This window comes from Pygocentrus nattereri, chromosome 17, assembly GCF_015220715.1.
Source record: "Pygocentrus nattereri isolate fPygNat1 chromosome 17, fPygNat1.pri, whole genome shotgun sequence".
In the NCBI taxonomy this organism is placed as follows: Eukaryota; Metazoa; Chordata; class Actinopteri; order Characiformes; family Serrasalmidae; genus Pygocentrus; species Pygocentrus nattereri.
Window position 1 is genome coordinate 21,572,017 of NC_051227.1, and position 21,354 is coordinate 21,593,370.

At 38.6% G+C, this 21,354-nt stretch overlaps 1 long non-coding RNA gene across 2 annotated transcripts in view; it reads left to right on the forward strand.

Annotated features, from left to right (window-relative positions):
* LOC119265804 overlaps positions 1 to 9,852 on the forward strand; it is a 51,041-nt gene extending 41,189 nt beyond the window's left edge. For both annotated transcript variants that reach the window (XR_005131747.1, XR_005131746.1), the window contains one exon: positions 4,441 to 9,852. This is a non-coding gene — a long non-coding RNA (uncharacterized LOC119265804). The remainder of the gene's footprint in view (positions 1 to 4,440) is intronic.
* Positions 9,853 to 21,354: the final 11,502 nt, after the last annotated feature.

Consider the following 21,354-nt stretch of genomic DNA (forward strand, 5'->3'; position numbering starts at 1 on the left):
TAAATGGCTTTGTTCACATCGTAATTATGGAATTGTGTTGACATTTTGAGAAATCAGTGGAATTTCCTTTGAGAAAAAAAAGAGTGGTTATCAGCTTCTGGATGTCCAAAAACTAACTGATGTCTTGTAAGTTCAAAAGATGTCTCAAGATTGGAATATCAGTAGGATCAAAGATGTTCTGTAGAAGCTGAAATATGCTCTATATACTGCACTGCTAATGTGTAAAGGTGAGAGCAGAGGTCAGCAGTGCCCCAGACTCTGAGACCAAAGCAGTAATAGAGTTGACTGATTACAGGCACTAGTTTAAAGCTTTCATTGATTTCATTTGCTTTAATATTCCCTTGGTCCTATGGAGACTCCAGTGTCTGCAGTCTGGGGTAGGGGGAGAATGGACTTGGACTTGAATTATGTGCTGTTGGGGAAATTACACACTGACATTTAGTCCACTACACGCCACTGAGCAACCCTGGATGCTGCAAGGACATTCAGCATATGATACTGGCAAATAATTGAATCACTGGATGCGCTGCACCATAACTGGGTACATAAGCTCAGTTGTGTGGCACTGCAGAGAGCGAGAGGGTTATAAATGATATTGAATGCTAAGAAAAAGCCAACACAATTACACTTGCAACACATGAGAGTAGTTCTTACTTTCTACTGTTTCTAACTGTGGCAGGTTTGCTGGGTTTCAGTTAATTAGAGGCAGTCTCTCCTGAGCCGCACGGTGATAGATGAGATTGATCGTCGATGTGATTCAGGAGGGTCTTTGTTAGACTCCGACCACTAGCTCGAGCCCAGACTTCCTCGGAAACTGAAGGTTATCAAACAGATGCTCTTCTTCTTGGCTTTTTAACCGCCAGACATTCGCCAATGTCTGAGAAGCAGCCCCAGTCTCGCCGACGCTCCGCAACCTCCAGACACTGCAGGACAGGGTGACGGATGGCTCGTGCGAGCCAATGGCAGCAAGCGTAGGGGTGGGAACTACCTGCTCACTCCACCCGCCACCCCCCCACCCCCATCTTCAGACCAGTCTGCGTCTGATTCAGCAACCAGCTCCTGTGTTCACCTCCAAACCTGATTTTTCCCTGAAAGATGGATGGCAGTGGCGAAGGCATCTCATTCGGCCAGCAAAGCCAGAGGTAAATTGGGAACGGCTAATAATAATCTGCTCATTCCATAGAAAGTCACCTCTTTCCTCCCCCTACTCAGCCTCAGGGGAGGGCAGGGGGCTGCAAGCTTGGGGTGGGGGGGGGGGGGGGGGGGGGTTCATAGGGTAGGGGGAGGAGCTGGAGAGGTGATGAGAATAACATCACTTTTGTTTTGGCTGGGGCGATTGCCTAGATTGCCATCGCAGATGGGAAAGATTTCAGTAACCATATTAAGCGAATTAAGTTATGGTGGTGGAATAGCTTGGGGGAGGGGGTACCGTTATAGTCTCGGCAGCTGTTTAACGCATCTGTATGTACTACGCGTCTGATAGGACTTCTTGGCTGTAGCACCTCCGAAGTGTTACAGTGGCCACTCATAGAATTAGGCACCAGAGGTTGCGCAAGGGTGTTCTGGGGTACGGGTTGGTTCAGGCAACAGAACGGGTTCCAACGTTACAGTTTGACAAAGTACTGTGGTTGAAAGTATATATTAATCTGCTATGTGTTTACACACCATTGTTTGATGTACATCTCAACAGAGCAAGGTTAGTGTGTCCTGGATGTGCTATATCTGTATACATGTGGATGATGGTCATCACCTTGAGCTTTTGGCGGATGTAAGCAGGGTTAGAGGGCAGGGCAAGTCACAGGCAGACTCTCATGACCCTGCAGCATGCAGCGAGGACAAAGAGGAAGGACTGAGCGTCTGGCTCAGAGTGAGACAGTGAAGGGGGGGTGGGGGGGTGTTTCCTCTACTCACAAAGACCAGCGACTGCAGAGAGACATTCGTCCATCGCAGTCCGATCCGAAAAGGGGAAACAAAAGTCTGGCAAGTCTGGCAACAGCTTTCCACTGTTCCGTTCTCATTTTTACCAATCTCATCTCACTATGTATTCTTCCATTACTCATGTGTAAATCTCTGGAGAATCACGTCTCTATGTACAGTGGTAGAGCCTTTTTCCTGGGACTAGCGCTAAGCTCCTCATGTGCAGGGATAAGCGACAGATTCTGCAGCATGAAAGTCTGGAAGAGAGAGGATATTTGTCTCCTCTCTTTCCCTTCTTTTCTCTTTACACAGGGCGAGAGCAACAGTCACAAACAAAGGCAAACAGTCCATAACCTGCTCAGGCTGCTGCAGACAAGCTCTCCTGGTTCTGCAGACAGTAGATGGTAGGAAAAGGGAACATCTAGTCCCAGTGATGGTGGGAGAAGAGAGAAGGGCGCCGGCTGCCCTCCTCCTGTTCCCTGAGACCCTAACTCGTGAGCTCTGCTTACAAAATCACGGGTCAGGAGCTTGGGACCCGGGTGGAGAGCTTAAGCAACACTGACCACAAGCCATCCTTCAGAAGCACAAGGTGCATAGTCATTAGTTATCATTTACTGATCAGCTGTTTGTCTGCGTACAGGCAATCTTTAAAATTAAAGGCACCAAAAAGGGTTCTTTGGAGCAATGCCAGAAGAACCACTTTTGGTTCCCTAAAGAACCTTGCAATAAAGTCTAAAGAACATTTTGAAAATGAGATATGCAAATGTGAGGAACATTTAAAGTGTAAAGAATCTCCTCATGATGTAACCTCTATGTTTTAGCAATATCTAGTAATTCCCTTAAATCCAAGGTAAAGGTCCTCAATTTTTTTTTCTGGAACCATATAGCTGAGCAGAGAACCATTTAGGGGCCTTTATTTTCAGGGATTTTTGTTACCTCAGTATTTCACTGATGCAAAAAATTTAAAGGTCAATAAATGTTTTTTTTCCTATAACTGTATGGCCAAACCAGTAATTATTTACGACCTTTATTTTTAAACATTTCTTGCACTTCAACATCTCATAGATCCAAGTAATGGAAAGGTTCTATAATTAAGGGTTTTTCTTGGAACTGTATGGCCAAGGAACCATTTAGGGACCTTTATTTTTAATAATTTCTCAAATGGAACATACATATATCAATATATAGGTCTAAAAGACTGTATCTCAGCAATCTTATTAAATTTTATATTGAACACCTCCATATATAGACAATGGTCTTTTTATTTATTTACTTCTTCATTTTTTTTTGTTTGTTTCCTTGTTTGTTTGCTTGTATGCAGCACATTTTCTGTGGCAGAATGCAGAGTGAATAAGAACTCACACAAGAACAAGCATTCTAGTCATAACATATCAGCTTATTGAGATACTCTGGTAGACTGAATGCAATCAATTGGACATGTTCCTGGAAGACATATATATATAGACTAGGTCATTTTTGTAACCTGAGCTGTATTTTGTGGCTCTTTCACAAGCATAGCTAATGCATTATGGAGTATATCAAAAGAAGAATTTACAATATGAATGTAATACATTTGATTTGCATGCTGCCAGGCATATGGTTTACATTACACCATGTTGGCAAGAACAGATGGAGAATGTAGAAGGGAAGTTAAATGCTGTTTGCAATAGTTTTGGGAAGAATCTGAGAGTGTAGGTCCATTAATTAAAAGCAGCTTGGCCCTTTTGTTATGGAATTATCATGGGGTCAAGTGGTTCAGCATAAATTCGACACTGAAGGTGGAAAAATCCCATAAAAAAATCTGTATCCTATCTATCTATCTATCTATCTATCTATCTATCTATCTATCTATCTATCTATCTATCTATCTATCTATCTATCTATCTATGAAAGTACTTAAAATAAAGAAGACTAAGAATAAGAAACTGTATAACTACTCTTTTTTTATTAGTTTTTTTTTTACATCATGTACTATAGACCCCCCCGCGACCCTGACGGAGAAGCGGCTTAGAAAATGGATGGATGGATGGATGGATGGTACTATAGACCTAACCAATAAATATTTTACATTGTACAACTATTTAGACCTTATACTGCCACTACTATCAAAACAGAGGGCTTGCACTGACACTTTTGCAGCATATGTTTTATGTCTTAAATAATTAACAGGTCATAAGTATTTAATGCATTAAGACAAAATCCAAACACATATAAATGCATAAAACAAGTATGAAATGGCACAGCTGCTTCTATTTGTGTTCTTCCTTTGCTGAAAAGGGATTTTGCAAATCAAGACAGATTTAATCTAATATGGCCTGTGAATGAGCTCAGCAGATGCATTTGGTTAAATCATGGCCCTCGGATCTTCTCCTCACTCTTCTCCAATGCTCCCATCAAAAGTTCTCTAGAATAAAGGGGGGACACCTAAAATTGCTACCTCAACAAAATAGATTTTTCACCGTCTCATTATGCATTGCAATGTGACTTTATTTATTTATTAAACTTCACCCTAAGCTCTGTCAGTTTCCAGGTAATGGGAGGCTGTTCCGCGAGGCCCCCAGCAACAGTGGAGTGATAGCCATCCACCATGAATACAAAACAGGCAGGCAGGGCACGATGAGGCTGGAAGTGCTCAGCTCAGCAGGGCATGCATGCTTACTGAGTGCCAGCCACCGTCTGTCTGCCTCTGCACTGACCCAGCTGAACGCACTGGCAGAGAGAGAACTTGCACAACCAAACAGCCTTCATGCTCTCCGCTTCCAACATAATTGTGTCGTTGTTAGCTGCATGGCTCTGTCACTGTGCAGCCTGGCGAACACTGAAAATTGTATAAAGTAGTACTTCCCAACCTTCATACTTAATAACCCTGTCCCATAACTTTCAATGTTTTCTCTGCTCTGACTTCCTGAATTAAACTGAGAGTGAACTTGTTTACTGCTCGATTCGTTGGATCAGGTGTGTTGGAGCAAATGGCGGGTGTACTCTACGACTTTGCTTAATGGATGAACACTAGCGTACTGTAATCATGTTAAGATGGATCTAATGATACATGAATGTGGTATAAATGTATAATTTTGCCTTCAAAAGGGTTGACCATACACTTGCTGCCCACTTTATTAGAAACCCCTGCCTTGTACACTGCAAAAAGTCAGCTCAATTTTAAGTCAACATTCTGCATGTTTTTGCATTTTTTCTTGACTTAGTTTAGTCAAAAGTTCTCTTTTAAAAAAGGACAGCATCTTAGGTTAGGTTAAAAAATGGCTTAAGTTGAGCTTACTCAAAAAAAGTAAGCATGATTGCCTCTTTATGAGCTGAAATTTATTTGTTTGTTTGTTTACTCTGTTCCTCCTCAGTAAAATAATTGCTAATTCCCTGCTATGCACAGGTTATGACTCCCCTTATTACACAGCATCCCCAGCTTTTTGGGGGCTATGCAAATCAAATTTACCTATTTTTTTTACAGTATAGCTCCACTTTCTTAGCTATAGCCTGTTGATGCCTAGTTTGTGTTAGTCTTGCTCTTGCACTTCATCAATTGTTAGTTTCTGACCATAGAGATGCTTATGGATGGATAAAGTGTAGGTTGTATAGGGTACAGAATGGATTTCCCTCAACCCAGCAGTGACAGTGATGTTTATAAAAACACTTATACCACAGGCAACAAGCGGTACCATGCCACTGCCACATTTGTGTCACTACTGCAAGTAATATCTGCTCAAGAGAGGTGCTATGTTCAGACACTGACCAATAATAAGGGCTGAAGAGTGAGGAATAAATCGGACAGCAATAGCTGGGCTTCAGAAGGTAATTGTACACCTATATAGTGGATCTTTGGTAAGTGGACCAGTACATAGAAGCACAAGGTAGGTGTTTTGAATAAAATGGTTGGTGATAATGAGAACTGAATTCAGTATGAGTACAATGCTGGTATAACTCCCAGTGCAACTGTCACAAACCCACTAGTGCATCCTGGCCTTAATGCAGTGTGTCATGAAATTTTATGTCTGCCTGAGAACTGGAAATGCAGAAGTAGCTTAGATACTGTTTCTGTTCAAAGATGGTAGGTGTTTGAAAATCACTACAATTAAATTACCACCCACAGTGTAAATTGGAGACCAGCATATCTGCACTCTGCCTACTGGTGCTCAGTTTTAAGACTGTAGATGTTTTTATATTGGTTATTTTGATGTGTACTATAATTGCAGAAATAAAAAGTATATAGTATCCATGTGCAACCCTTCACCAATGGGTTACTTCTGTAGAGTTATAGAAGATCCATACACCATTAGTCCATGGTGTAGATAAAATATAAAACCAAATAAAATATAAAATAATGAAAGCAGATTAATTCTAAAGTTAATTTGGTCATAGCGATTTTCTCCCAAGTACCATGTAAGTCATATAGACAGAAGAAAATGAGTAAAAAATGGTAAGGTAAATGATCAGGACACAGTAAAACCATAAGAATCATCACATTTCTTTGACAGCCCAGATTTAGTTTTATTTAGAGGTAATAAACCAATACATACTATATAAAACTCAGAATACCCAGAAATAATTACAGTACTTTAGAGATCGTACCTCCCACTTAATCACTTCTTACCTAGAACTTGTTGGGAATTGCAGTGCAATTTAGTTATACTGCCTTGGAGCTTACCTTCATGTTACCCAAAATAATTACCAAGTACCGTGTACCTCACACTTATCCAGTTAATACCTAGAATTTAAGGGACTGTAAAAGAACACATGCCTTGGTGAAGTTAATTACTGACTAAAAACCTATACATGGGACTGGTAACCTTTGAAGATCATTTAGTTCTTTCTCATCTTAACCATCCTAAAGGGCTTAATGGTTGCATGATTACAGATGCAGAGAAGATTTGGGAGAAATGCACTCTGCATAAAAGGTTGCTATCAGGAATAATTTTAGGTAGGAATAGCAGTGCTCAATTTGTGACTGAAGAAGCAGAAGCAGAAATGGAGAGTAATTTCTTTAGTGCGGTGCTGGCACCAGACCCAATTGAAGTGATTATTTAAATGTGTTGTCATACCAAGGTGAGGTGAAGGGAAGCCTTTCACCGGCAAAGTAACTGGACAGATAATGCTAGCAAAAAGATTTGTACTGAAGAGAACATCTATTGTCTCCATTTCCTAATTGAGAGTGCAGTGTCAAATAAGGACAAAGCTGTGCGCTCGCTGGCAGTCTCTCTCTCTCTCTCTCTTGCTCTCTCGCTCTCTCTCTTTCTCTCTCTTTCTCTCTTTCTCTCGCTCTCTCGCGCTCTCTCTCTCTGTCTGTCTCTCTCTCTCTCTCTTCTGCTCTCTGTCTCATGCACGTACACTTGGAGAGAAGGTGAGTTTGCTGATGCCTGGATTTTCAGACACCGCAGCATGGCTTCAGACAGCCACCAGAAAATTCAGCTCTACATTTATCCCCCCACTCTGTCTTTATGTCTCTGATAGAATGTAAAAGCTCCATCTAACTAATGTGGACTGAAAGCTTAAGCACATTGCAAACCCAGAAATTAACCAATATAAGACAGGCTTGCCTCATCTCTTGAGCTTTTGGAAATGCTTAATGTTACACTGCTTGTAATGGAATCTGATGCTTTAAAGGAGTAGTTCAGTCCAGAATGCATGATACTTACATTATTCCAGTCAATGGTTAGTAGCTTCCATTGCCTGCTAGTCATGCTGTCCTCACAGTCTGCATGTACAGATGTTCAGTTCAGAATGCTAATGGTGTCAATAGTGAATGAAAGTGAACAGTAACTGAATACTATGATACAAATTACTTTATGCTAATTGATGGTTACCAAGTTAAATTCCCAGTTAGCCATGCTGTCCTCACTAAAGGAACAGTTCAGTCAAAAATGCTAAAATTGTTAACAGTGAATGAAAGTAATCAAACATAATTTTGCATGATACAAATAACTGTCTGCCCTGCGATGGACTGGCGACCTGTCCAGGGTGTATCCTGCCTTTCGCCCGAAGACTGCTGGGATAGGCTCCAGCATCCCCCCGCGACCCTGACGGAGAAGCGGCTTAGAAAATGGATGGATGGATGGACAAATAACAATGTTAATTGGTGGCGATGTTAGCATATTTGGCATGAAGTTTTCATAACTGCCCATGTATAATCTCTAAGAAAGATGTTCTCATCCTTTTCATGTCCATAAAGACCTGGTTTGGTTTTTAAACAGAAATTGCCCATTTTTACCAAACTGAGAGAAGTTATGGATATTTTCATAGAGTCTTTGCAGTTGGCATGTATTTTAGATCAGTATAGTCCTACACTACAGTGAAAAGGTATGTTGTTTTATTGCTGCTTTTGGAACCAAAACTTGGATCGCCAAAATTGGAACTTTACAGGAGAAAGAAAAATAAATTCTTAATTTTAAATGGAAGTTAATATAAGTAGATTAATTTTCAGGTAATTTTGGAGCATCCTGAATTTTGTTACAAAAGGCAGCTGACATTTTCAAATACTGAAAAAGATAAGAGGTTTTGTTCCAACAGCAACGATATGCCATAACTTATACAATGTAGATTTCATTGTTATAATACACTATACATCTAAAGTAACTTTTGCCCATTTTATTTAAGATTTCAAGTCTTTTGGGAACAACAAGAAGTTATTAGATGAGAAATAATATGCTGAAATGATCTATCTACAATTGTTTAATAATATGAGGCTTTCTTATCCTTTTTAGAACCTATAGCCTTGCTCATAATTCTGGTTATCATGGTTATAGTCACATCCTTAGCACCCCCTACTGAACTGCTTAAGTGGGGGTTGCCATGACAACAGTGGCAAAGAAGTTTGTGCCTTGTTAAACAGGCAATAGATTCTCAACTTCAGACTCTTTCTGCTGGGTTGGACATCAATGTAGATGATTTGGACTCTTTATCATCCAATCACTGAAAAGGTAATATAGTGAATTTACTATGATTCAAATGTTTCCACATGAATTAAACATATACATTTTGTCTTTCAGTTGTTGTGCTTTTGGTGGTAATTGTGTGAATGTATGTTTTAGTCAGAATTACATTTAAAGTAAGCCCATGCATTTCTTTCTACACTGTATCTACACTGATAACACTAAAAGTGAATGCATTGTCCCGAACATAAATTTATGTTTCAGAGTTTTCTCAGGGCAAAATATATGTCGTTTGCCTTTACATACTCGACCACAGGGCCATATTTTTACCCAACATATTTTCCTTTAGTGCTGACTACATTTGCCACTAATCAGAGGGGGAAGCCTCACTGCATGGCTCATATACACAAACCCCTGCGTTCCCTCAGCTGTAATTATAGGGGTAATTTAATGGAATGTTTGCCATCAATTTTATCTGTTTGCAAAATTCTGTTAAGTGCTCTGTTCCAGCACTCATATGCACATGTACCCTTTATTTAAGGATGAAATGTTGGTTCACCACGGACGAGTTGAGTGCCAACCTCTAAGCTTCTTATAACATAGTGGGTATGTGGTTTGAGTTTGAACTGATGTAGCCCAGGGTAAGGGCCATTCTAGGCGATGTATGTGAACGGCCATTGCTTAAACGGTGCAGTGTGTTTCATTTGCAGGCCGTCTTTGGTGTGTGCTCGGTGTGTGTGTAAGTGAAGCTCCTCATGCAGCACGTCCCCCTACAGATGAGCTGAGAGGTCACTGAGTTCTTGTCTGCCACAGAGCCTGCCAAATACAACCAGACACTCTCTATTAGATGCATACTAAGGAGAAAGAGGCCAGTTGCAGCGAACAAATCTCAGAGGGACGAAAGCAATACTGTCCTTATTGGATACAGGCACAATCCATGTGCACATGCACACAATTTTTAAACCGAAGTGATTGATTTATATGTATTTCAGTTGTCTAACTTGAGTCTATGTGATTTTAATACATGAGAAATAAAGATACAGAATGAATAACAATACCAGTGATTCTTGGTCCTGTTTGTGCTTGATATGTACATGTATGCTTTCTTTAACACTGGCAAATCAGACTGATATTGACTTAAATAAAAGACAGAAAACAGAATTGAATTCTAACAGTGTAAGTATTCTAACTGTGGTTTTATGTCGCAATATACCATGGGAAGCTGTGCATTACTGCAGTTAAGGGAGTTGTTAGGTGCAGTCAGTCATTGGAATCATGATAAAATAATTGCAATGCACAACAACTCATTGCTTTCATGAAACAATAACAAAATAATAATAATAATAGCAATAACATGAAATTGACAAATGTTCAATAAGTAATTTTTTTATCAGTTGTAATCAGTAAACAATAATAAACAGAAAACATGCTTTGCATGTATTTCAATGAGCTTACCCAAGTCATTGTTACCTCATTATGTCAGAAATAAATATTAATATTTTATTTGGGCTGAGAATCTATATCATCAATGTTTGGACCAAAGCTTGTCTCCAAAATATCAATTTTATAAATGTTCTCAACTTTGAAAGGTAGTTAATATAAAAAGATCCGATATGTATTACTAATATTTTTGGAGCATTCTTATTGGTTTATTCATTATGATTTTTTTCACATCTTAAAGGCAGATTGGCATTTGAAAAGTTCTGCATAATAATAATAATAATAATAATGATAATACATTTCATAGCTTTTATAAAACAGTGACAAAATGTTATATGACAAAATGGGCAAATGATCAGCAACTATTGTAATTGTGATGTTATTCCCGATGACCTCAAGTGTTGCAGGGCTTTCATACAACAGCAGAATAAATCTGCAGAATAAAGCTAAAAAACTAAAGCAAAGAAGCTTGAATATTGTTTCAAATGTGCTTAATTCCCTTAAAATCTCAGGCAGATTATATGCTAATGTTTATTATTCAGTAACTACAGGGACTTCAATGCATACTGGCTGAGCTGTTCTTACATTATAGGAGTGTGTAATAAAACTTTGGCCCTGCCGGTGGCCAATTTAAGGGATTTATATCAGCATTACCTTCCACCAAAAATGTAGTAATCTTTTGTGTTGTGGACAGAGCCATAAAACGGTTGCAATATCATGTCCAGCTCACATTCCATAATACTTGCCAGATTAACCTGATTGTCATTTTGTTCGAGCCAGTCTATAAAACATTTCACAGCCCATCTTGTATGCTGAACTGCATTCTGTTTCTTTCTGGCTAATTCCAGTTTGTTTAGTTATTCTGCTGTCACAGCTGCTTAGGGGCAAAAGTTGGTGTGGATTTTGATGTATTGCTGTCATACTCTTCTTCAGAATCTGACCAAACAGGCTTCAGGTCAAATATTATCTTATAAAAATTACCTAATGTATTCATCTTCTGCTTTTGCATGTGCTAAAGAAAAAAAAAACAGTAAAGGTTATCTGCACCATCAAACAAGCTTAGTGGAATAATACAGTTATTGTATAAACTGCAGTGTGTTTCTCAACCAATCAGATTGCAGCAACAGAATATGCTATATTACACAACCATTATTATAGATTTATATATGTTAAATATATACTGTATATTTCTACACCTGTATCATTCCACTCAGCTCTGGTTGCTAATTTATAACTAATTTACTCTAAGATGCTGTAACTACTTATTTGGGGGAAGGAAATTAGAACAGTACTTTCGAAATATAGTTTGGAGTTTCTTTGCTTTACATTTTAATCATACATATATATATACAAGTAGCAGAACATCCAAGATTATATGATGATTTATTACTTAATAGTCAGCTTCCCAGACCCATATTAAGGCTAAACATAGATTAAATAAGATTTTTAGTGCTAAAACACCATTGGCATTGCATGACTAGATGAAATCTATATCCTCAAAGGTCAGATAGTGCACTCTACCTAACTCTAACTGTCAGTTGGACTATTCTCCATCATTGGCAGTGTGAGTGTAGGGCTGTAATGATAGGAGCAGACAGCACGAGGCAAGCGCAGCCTCTCTGTGTCCTCCTGGGTATAATCATCCATCTCTCTGTCATAGTCTTCAGTACTCTCCGCCAGTGAGGGAAGCCAGGGGACGAGAGCTGAATGGTAATAGGCTGAGTGGGGTCGCTGTGCTATAGGGGGGAGGGAGGGGAGCCAGACAGCGCTCCAGACAGCAGGACAAAAGCTGTATACGCATCTACACACACTACCTGCTATCCACACACACCCTGTTGTTTTATACCTTTTCAGGATGTGAGTTTGCATACACATCCCATATATATTATACACCTATATGCAATACATTTACATTTACATTTATGGCATTTGGCTGACGCTCTTATCCAGAGCGACTTACAATTTGATCATTTTTACACAGGTAGGCCAAGGTGGTGTTAGGAGTCTTGCCCAAGGACCCTTATTGGTATAGTGTAGGGTGCTTGCCCTGGTCGGGGATTGAACCCCCGTCTACAGCGTAGAAGGCAAAGGCAATACTAATATACCCCAATATTTATAGTACTGGGCAAAAGCCTGGAACCACCCTTCACTTATTTCACTTGTAGTTTAAAACTATCTTTAAGTACAAGTTATTTGTTGTGTGTTCAGACATAAAATTAGCATTTTGCTTATGGGAACAGAAGGTCACAGTAAACACGTGAATAACAGGAGTTATAATTGTTAACTAAATTATAAATTATAGCTAACAATAAATTATAGCTAAAATGATTAAAAGATGAAAATGGGATTCCTACCAACCGTGCAAGACCTGGTAGGCCATCAAATTTGTTGCCATCAGATAAACAGTACTCAAAATTTTCATCTTTGAGAGAGAGGAGAACATCAAGCTCCTCTTTTGCTTCTGCTCTGAATAAATAAAAGAGCAGAACAATGGACTGGCCAGCCCAGAGTCCAGGCCTAAACATTACTGAATGTGTTTGGAATTATTTGGATCAGTAGAAGCAGAAAATGCAACCATCTTCTAAGACTTTTGAGGTGTTGAAAGATATTTCTGCAGATTTCTTGCAGGTGGTCCTGGAGGAATGTTGTTTTGTTTCATTGCGGACATGTATATTGCTGAAATGACAATAAAGCCATGACTTGACTTAACTTGAAAAACTGAAACAAGTTCTCCGAAAGCATGGAAGATTTAAGGATGGGCACACTAAATACTGAAGAATTATATGTAGTTCTCTGTTAAATATATGCTTTCTAAGCTTAACCATAAACCTAATCCTAATCTTCACCCCAGGAATCAAAAAGATATAGATTTGTCCTTCCAGTTAAATGAAAAAAAGCACTTTACAAAGTCCTGATATTGTAGATTAGCCCCACTTTTCTCAGTTTTTCCTACAGTTATTCCTAAAATGTCCTAAAATGTCCAAAAACTGGTACACATATACACACACACACACACACACTGACCTTCTCTTCACAATACCACCTTTATTGTTCATTCATCGAGAGCATGAGAAGAATGCAGCTCTCCGTTTCTAAACAATAACTTTTCCGCAGCATGAAGCATAGCTTATTACGGCATTGTGAGAACAGTCATGGAGAATAAACTGGGTATTAAAATGCAAAACTGGGGTCAAAACTTACTGACAGCTGAGGAACTCTTTGTTATCTTTTCATAAACCATCTCTCTCATCTCTTAATATCTCCATTCCCCCTCTTTTTCTATCAGTCTGCTCTAATAGCGTACGTCAGATTTGCGTCAGATGCAAATATCTGAGAAGATAGTAGATTGTGGGCAGATACAGAGTTATATCTGCAGCCCCAAGACAGTGAAGTCAAAGCTCTTGTAAAGACCCCTATTTTTCTGGAAATCGCCCTCATACACACGGCTCATTGTCTTCTGCCACGCTCCATAGAGCAGGGAGACGAAGAGATTCATGCAGTTTTTGGTCCAAAGATACACTCTATCTCCAAAATCCTCTCAACAGTGTGGCTTTCTGCCTCTTTTTCTTCGTAGCTGTGAGCAATCATTCAACCCCTGCAACCTTCAGATTGTTCAATATCCTCAAGCCAAAATGGACAAGATACAAAGGACTATTTCTACTCGGTTCTAACAAGCAAAATATTTGCTCAAATGTCGCATTGAAATGAGCGTAGCGGCCCATGTCTGAGGACACTCTGGATGTTCTGAAGCTCTGGGCCTCAGTGCTGGAGGGATGCCCAAGTCTTTCCCTTCGCTAGCCCCTTGTCTAATTGCACATTCCACTGAGAGTGCTCCTCTGAAACGGCCTGTTACCCCTCACTGCAAGGTGTGCCGTCCAACCGCACAAAAAAATACAGCAAAGTCTGAGAAAAGTGGATTTGTTGTTAATAGTTTGAAACCTAACGTCATTCTTAACATCTTAAATCTCTTGATCTCATTTCATTTTGTCTTTTATATTTCATTTTGATTTTATATTATTATCATTTTCTTATGTCATCGAAGGTCTTTTTGTATACATGTACACCTTTATATTTACTATATTGCTCACTCTCTGCATATAGTTCTTTACGGTTTCTTTAGTGGTTACATATACATACCTCAGTCAAATGATATGTGACGTTTATTTACTGAGTGAAAATAATGTACCACATAAAATTGCACAAATTGCAGTGCACAACTTTTTATTTGCTTACTTTAACATACTGAAAAACCTACAACCTAAAATATTATATATATATATATATATATATATATATATACACTGTGGAACTGTGGAACTGCAACCACATGAACAACCACCTAAATGTATAAATTGTTACTTGCATGGTTATATACTTATATACATCTCTACAACAGAAATCCTGTTCCAAGTGATTCTTTAAAGATCTGTATATCACCAAAAAGGGTTCCACTATTGTCACAAATCATAGAACCTTTGTCTGGTACTAAAAGGTATATAGAACTCATTTTCCTAGGAGAGTGCAGCATCAATGTGACTTAATAATAAAATAGATTATTAATTAAATAACAAAAGAATTAGTGATTATTATTGTTGTTAAAAATAAAGGTGCCAGTAAAGAACCCTTATTTTGAAGGGAGTTATACTGAAGCAGAGGTCAGTTGGTTATTCTTAAACACAAGAGAAACAAACACACATTGAGTGAGTGCTAAATGTCTCTGAACAGTGTCTGAACTGAAGTGACCTGTTGAAAGCACAGCGCTGAGCACCAAACCTGCTCCATAAAGACCACTTTGATTTGCGAGCAGTAAACACCCCGACTCCTTCCTCTCATCAAAACCTGCTGACGCTCTACCTGTTACTGCCAGCCCAGTATTCCACACACAAAGCACTGCATTCTCCCCCCGTCTCCTAGTAAAAATAGCACAGGCCAAAGACGCAAGCAGTGTTCATGAATGTTCGACTCAAGCTTCAGCACACTGCATGCTCAGAAGTACATTCGCCTGTAATTACTGGGGTGGAAAATGATGTACATTTACAAATAGAAGGATGTAGCACAAATGGTCGAGAAAATAAAAAAAAAACCTCTTCACCTATTACTGAATATGTAAATATGTAAAGTGCAGTCTGTAAATAAGTGAACACTGTCAGAGTTGTTATTTGGCCTTGCACTCATATGCTTTGTTTAATGAATCTATAACTATGAGGATAAAGTACTGAATGTTCACTTTAATTTGAGGTGTTCTCCTTAAAGCGGCACATTTACACTGTCCATCAAAGGTTTTTGGACATTTTGCCTCAGAATTACTTCCAATAAACTATTTCAATCACATATTAGTACATTAGTTCAGCATCATGAACTCAAACTATGTGCTATTTCAGAAAAAAATCCTAGAAAAGATTTTGTCATTTTTATTGTCAGTCACAATTATGACTGGTAGGAACTACAGAATCCATTTTCTATCACTTGGTCTGTTACACAGTTACATATAATGCTGCTTATAATCGTTTTTCTTTGTTGTATCACTTTCAAAAATTAATCAATACAGGTAGGATTATGAACGCTAAATATGAGTCACTCTGCTATCCCGTCATCACAATTGTAACTGTTCACAACTGTGAGCATAATGAAACTGAGTCAGTTCAGTTTTATTCGGTTATCAATAATAGTGCCTTTAAAGAGCAATTTTAGCTCTTTTATAATGTTTGCATTGTTTCCTGTTGTAGAGGTTGGGTGCTGACATTTTTAGATGCATGCTTGAAGTAAATACCTCACTTATATATACATTTTTGAATGAAATCAAGACAACCTACCGTAACACGCCAATGATTGCATACCCTCATCAAATTACATATATTGTTGATTTTCTAAGTGGAACTAAGTTCACTAAGTTCAACACTTCTGCACATTTTAATGCACAATTACTGTTTATTTGTTGAATGTAACATATTGTGGAAACAAAAACATAAAATATGGCCTGTTCAAACACGATGGGACAGTTTGCACTTTATTTGCTTCCAATATATTAAACTCAAATAAACAAAGAATTTGTGAATAAAAGGAGTCTTTCATGGCTTCACAAACTCAGAATGGAAACACAATTGTTACCAGGTGGGTTGAAACTTTTTTGTCAATATAAACAGCTGTTTGCTAATACATCGGTATGTTGGCAGGAGCAGCTTCATGTTCATCAAAGTGTCCTCTTTGGTAGGACGAGCAGGTTTCAATTAGGATTTTTTTAAACACATATTGAATGTCTTTTGGTCCAAAGGTGCAAACATGCCCATTTGCAATAAAAGAACTTTTAAAAAGCTAGTTGAACAGCGTTTGTCTACATGCTGGTAAGGGTTTCCGATCTGCTGAGTAGTCTTTCTTCATGATTAAAAGCATTTTTTCAGTCATCCACTGCTGTGGTCTTCTGTGGTTTGCCAGGTTATTTGTTATTGCTAAGCTCACCAGCACGTTCTTGCTTCTTAACCAAACATTGATTTTGACTCACCTTATGTTTTGGCTGTCTCTCTTTATTTCTTCCAAGCTCATTTTGGCCTGATTTACTGGCAATGGCACTTCTTTAGTTCGTATATTGGGAAAATACAGTTGAGAGACAGCTTGATGTAAACATCAGATCTAGAATCAACCCTAGATCTTGTCTTAGCTATCTTGAGAACTGAATTAATTTACTAAATGATTAAATAAGGTGCCATAAAGCATAAAACTGTCTGTGATGTTCTTATATGCTCCACCTAATGAAAATGAAATTAAACATCTTTCTTTTAATCTTATAGTCATAGTGTCATTTCAAATCCAGTGTGCTGGAGTACAGAGCCAAAACAACAAAAACTGTGTCACACTCCAATTACTTACAGACTGCACTGTAAATCAGGATGGAAATTTTGGTCAATATTGCAGAAAAGATTTTGTATAATATACAGATCAGCGTGTCCAACTGGAACAATAAATCTGTCATAGTCTACATTTACTCATGCTTCCTCCTTCAGCAGGGACTAACTTCAGATTTGATATAACAACAGTGAGCCCTCCTTAGGAACACCTAAAAAGTGTTATGGAACACCTATTAGCCACACTGATGGGATGTGTCCTGTAGGTGGAGACAAACAGGACCACAGGACCACTGGACAACAATAAGATCATACAAGGTGAGTAGATGTGTTCAGTACTCATATTCTGTTTCAGTCATATTTCTTATACTGTTTCTGCACTTTAGAAATGTAAATACACACACACAAACACACACACACACACACACACATACATATATATTTTCTTTTATCTCTGTGGTCATCTCAAAGAAATTGTGCAGGCTGAGAAAATCTGCCCGCATCATGGAGGCTTGTGACAGCATAAAAAATAAAATAAAATAAAATGGTGTCCGGGTTCGATTCCCCAGCCGGGCAGCCATGGTCGTCTGTGTAGAGTTTGCATGTTATCCCCGTGTCTGCGTGGGTTTCCTCCGGGTTCTCTGGTTTCTTTCCACAGGCCAAAGACATGCAGTTAGGCCGATTGGACGTGCTAAATTGCCCCTGGGTGTGAGTATGTGTGATTGTGTATGTCTGTCTCTCTGCCCTGCGATGGTCTGGCGACCTGTCCAGGGTGTAACCTGCCTTCTACCTGATGACCACTGTGATATGCTCCAGCACCCCCCGCGACCCTGAGGGAGAAATGGCTTTGGAAATGTGTGTGTATAATAATAATAATAATAATAATAATAATAATAATAATAATAATAATAATAATATATAATATATCTTCTGTCTAAAGAAAAACACATATAATGGTAATATTATTCCAAGCAACATTCAAATGCAAAATAAAAGGTAGTTACTGAGCTCAAGTGATGCATAGGAGTAATATGCTGCACCCATAAATCTATATTTATGGCATTAAGCAGGTGCTCTTCTCCACAGTGACTTACAAAAGCACTTCATCAGAAGAAAACTTATCCTTAGCTACTAAAATGAGCCTAATACAAATGCATTCCTTCATAGCAGCTACTGTTGCTTGGGTGGACCAAATTTACAGAACGTTGGTAAAAATACAATGAATGCACCCAATAATGCAAAATTAGAATGAGTTACCGAATTCAAATATTTATTTTGTGAAGGTTGTTTTTGTGAAAGGTTGCACTGGTAGTGTAGATTTTTTAACATAGTGGAAATTTCATTGTCAACCAAACTGCTTGGTTTCTATTAGCTACAACTTCATCATCATCATCATCATCATCATCATCATCAGTATTTATATAGTGCTTCTCCTATGCTCTAAGATGATTTCCAATCAGAAAGTAACAAAATTCATAATTTTACATTTACATTTACAGCATTTAGCAGACGCTCTTATCCAGAGCAACTTACAAGAAGTGCTTTCAAAAGTTCAGAAGTTGTGTCAATCTAGAGAAAGTATCTTTGCTAAAAAAAGACAGTCCTGAGCTCAATGCATTCAATGCAATACAATAACCAACAATACAATACAATAAACTACAATACACAGTGAAGTACAATAAAAATAAGTGCAGCTTATAATCATCAACATATAACACAGAACATACACACACGCGCACACACACACGCACACACACACACACACACACACACACACACACACACACACACACACACACACTCACACACACACACACACACACACACACACACACACACACACACACACACACACCTCCATGGTTCCCACAGCTAGCGGGGATTTCACTGACCACAGTATAGAATCACTTAGCTAGCCCAGAAAGAGTCCTTAGCTGCGGGCGAAGTCTCACACCACAAATACGATGCATCACACAGGAGACCAGCTTCAGAAGCCTTGAAGGGCGAAAATGTCCTTAGCCACGATAGAGCATCTTCCTGCAGCTGAACATCATCAGTCCAGACAGCATCACCCAAATGGCTGGCCGAGGCAGCAACAGAGCTGTACAAGCACAGTCTGCGGTGTCACGTTGATCAGGTCCCCTTGCTTAGTTTTGATTTTACTAACATTCTGTAAATGTTGCCCAACCTAGCAACAGTTGCTATAAAAGAACAAGTCAATTCAGAAAAACTGCAATTTTTGCTTCCTAAAGAATGAGTATTCTTGAGCTCCTAGATTGCCTGACAAGTGTAGCCCCCTTAGTTAGGAGACGGTAAATTCGATCCTCGGTAATGCCACGTCCATCCATAGCCAGGAGTCCAGGATAGCAAAATTGGTGTTGCTTTCTCTGGGCAGGTAGGATGGCCCTCCTTATCCTCTCAACACTCACTCTCATGTAACTACATTAGCAGTTAGTGGCCTCCTCCAAGCATGTTGAACTGTCCAATGATGTTGTGTTAGTGGCAAATTGAAAGTATATGGTGGTGCTTCATGAAGGACACGCTAGCCTTCATCCTCACAGCTTGGTAGAATAGTTTGGCTAGTGTCGGGGAAGATATAATGGGTCAATATAATGGGTCGGACTTCATTATTTTTTTTTAAGGTAATCAAGTGTTCATGTGAGCCATGTTATTCTGTATTACATTTAAGTAGATTTTGACCGCTATTTGTATAATAAACTACTCCAAAATGCAGTTGACATGATACCCCATATGACCGAAAAACCAAAAACAAACCTGCCATCATGGCTGCACAGTCGGGAGAATGAGTTACAACCCATTCACTGTGTGGCTCAACATAATGCATGAATATTTGTTTGTGTGCGTCCAACACTCAACTCCAAAAAGGCTCTTTACCAAGCAAACTGAGAAGTATTTACTGATCAGCACAAACTTCTGCCCGTGGTCTAATTTTCATTCTTTTCTGACCACAGTGCACTTTGAATCAGTTCCTAAGGGTACAGCAGAGGTCCAGCTATAATACAAACGATATTCAGCTTCTACTGAAAATGCCAAACATAAAAAAATATTCATTAAACCATTATTTGAACTGTTACTATCTACATTTTGCCTTTAAACTACATTAGGCCCAATCACCACCACACAAAATGTCAAATGTGGGGGGGAAACTGATTTAGCTTACACTTTAAAATTACAGATGCATGCTCAGACTTTTCATAAATCTGCTATGCAGATTTCACTTTCACTTTCATAAATTTATTACAGTCTTCTCACAAATGGTGAAAGAGAAAAGGTATAGATCCCTTCCAGCTATCATGATGTTTAACAAATATAGTTTTATATACAAGAGGTTCTTTTCCAAAATGCATTACAGACTTTCAGGAATTTCATTTTTTCGTGATATATGCTGTTGCGAGTGGCCTTTACACATACACAAAATATCAGCGCTATATAATAAAATGCTATGCTACATTAATGCTGTATTAATACTACATTAAATACTAAACTGTGTTTTCCATTAAATGTCAGCTGCTTTTCTTTTTTAAAACTTGTCACAGTCAAAATTTTTACAGATGAATACAGAGTATTTTGCAGTGAACCTGTCCATAAATCGAAAGTATGAAAATGCATGATTTCAATTTCAGTTATCCTTATCATTTATGTTGAAGGACAAAATCATAAAATGTAACTTATAAGGAGCATTTACCACTGTGAGAAAATTGTATTCGATAGAAATAATATGCATTATTTTGTGTTCACCATGACTCAGTTAGCAGCTATACCTTTTTATAAGTTTGCAAGCCCTATTTTATGCACTCTATCCCTTTCAAAGTTGAGGTGTCACTGCCATCTAGTGGGCAAATGACAACAAAACAGCTTTACCTTAATGACAAACCCATCCATCCATCCATCCATCCATCCATCCATCCATCCATCCATCCATCCATCCATCAATTTTCTAAGCCGCTTCTCCGTCAGGGTCACGGGGGGGTGCTGAAGCCTAACAAACCCATTAAATAAAATTAAAATATACACCATTCAGGCTCAACACCATTATCAAATCTTCACACTTACATTTAATGTAATAAACAAATCTTTGGACTTTGTGTCTGATTATTTGTCACAACTCTACCATCTTTTTCTCTGTCTTTCTTCTGTATGTCATGTTAGTTGTTCATTTCATGAAAAGGGTTCAGCTGCTGGGATTTTAATGGATGAGACTGAAAACAACCATTACAAACTGCTTTGTACTTGTAGTGATGCTGAGTGTTAGACCTCTA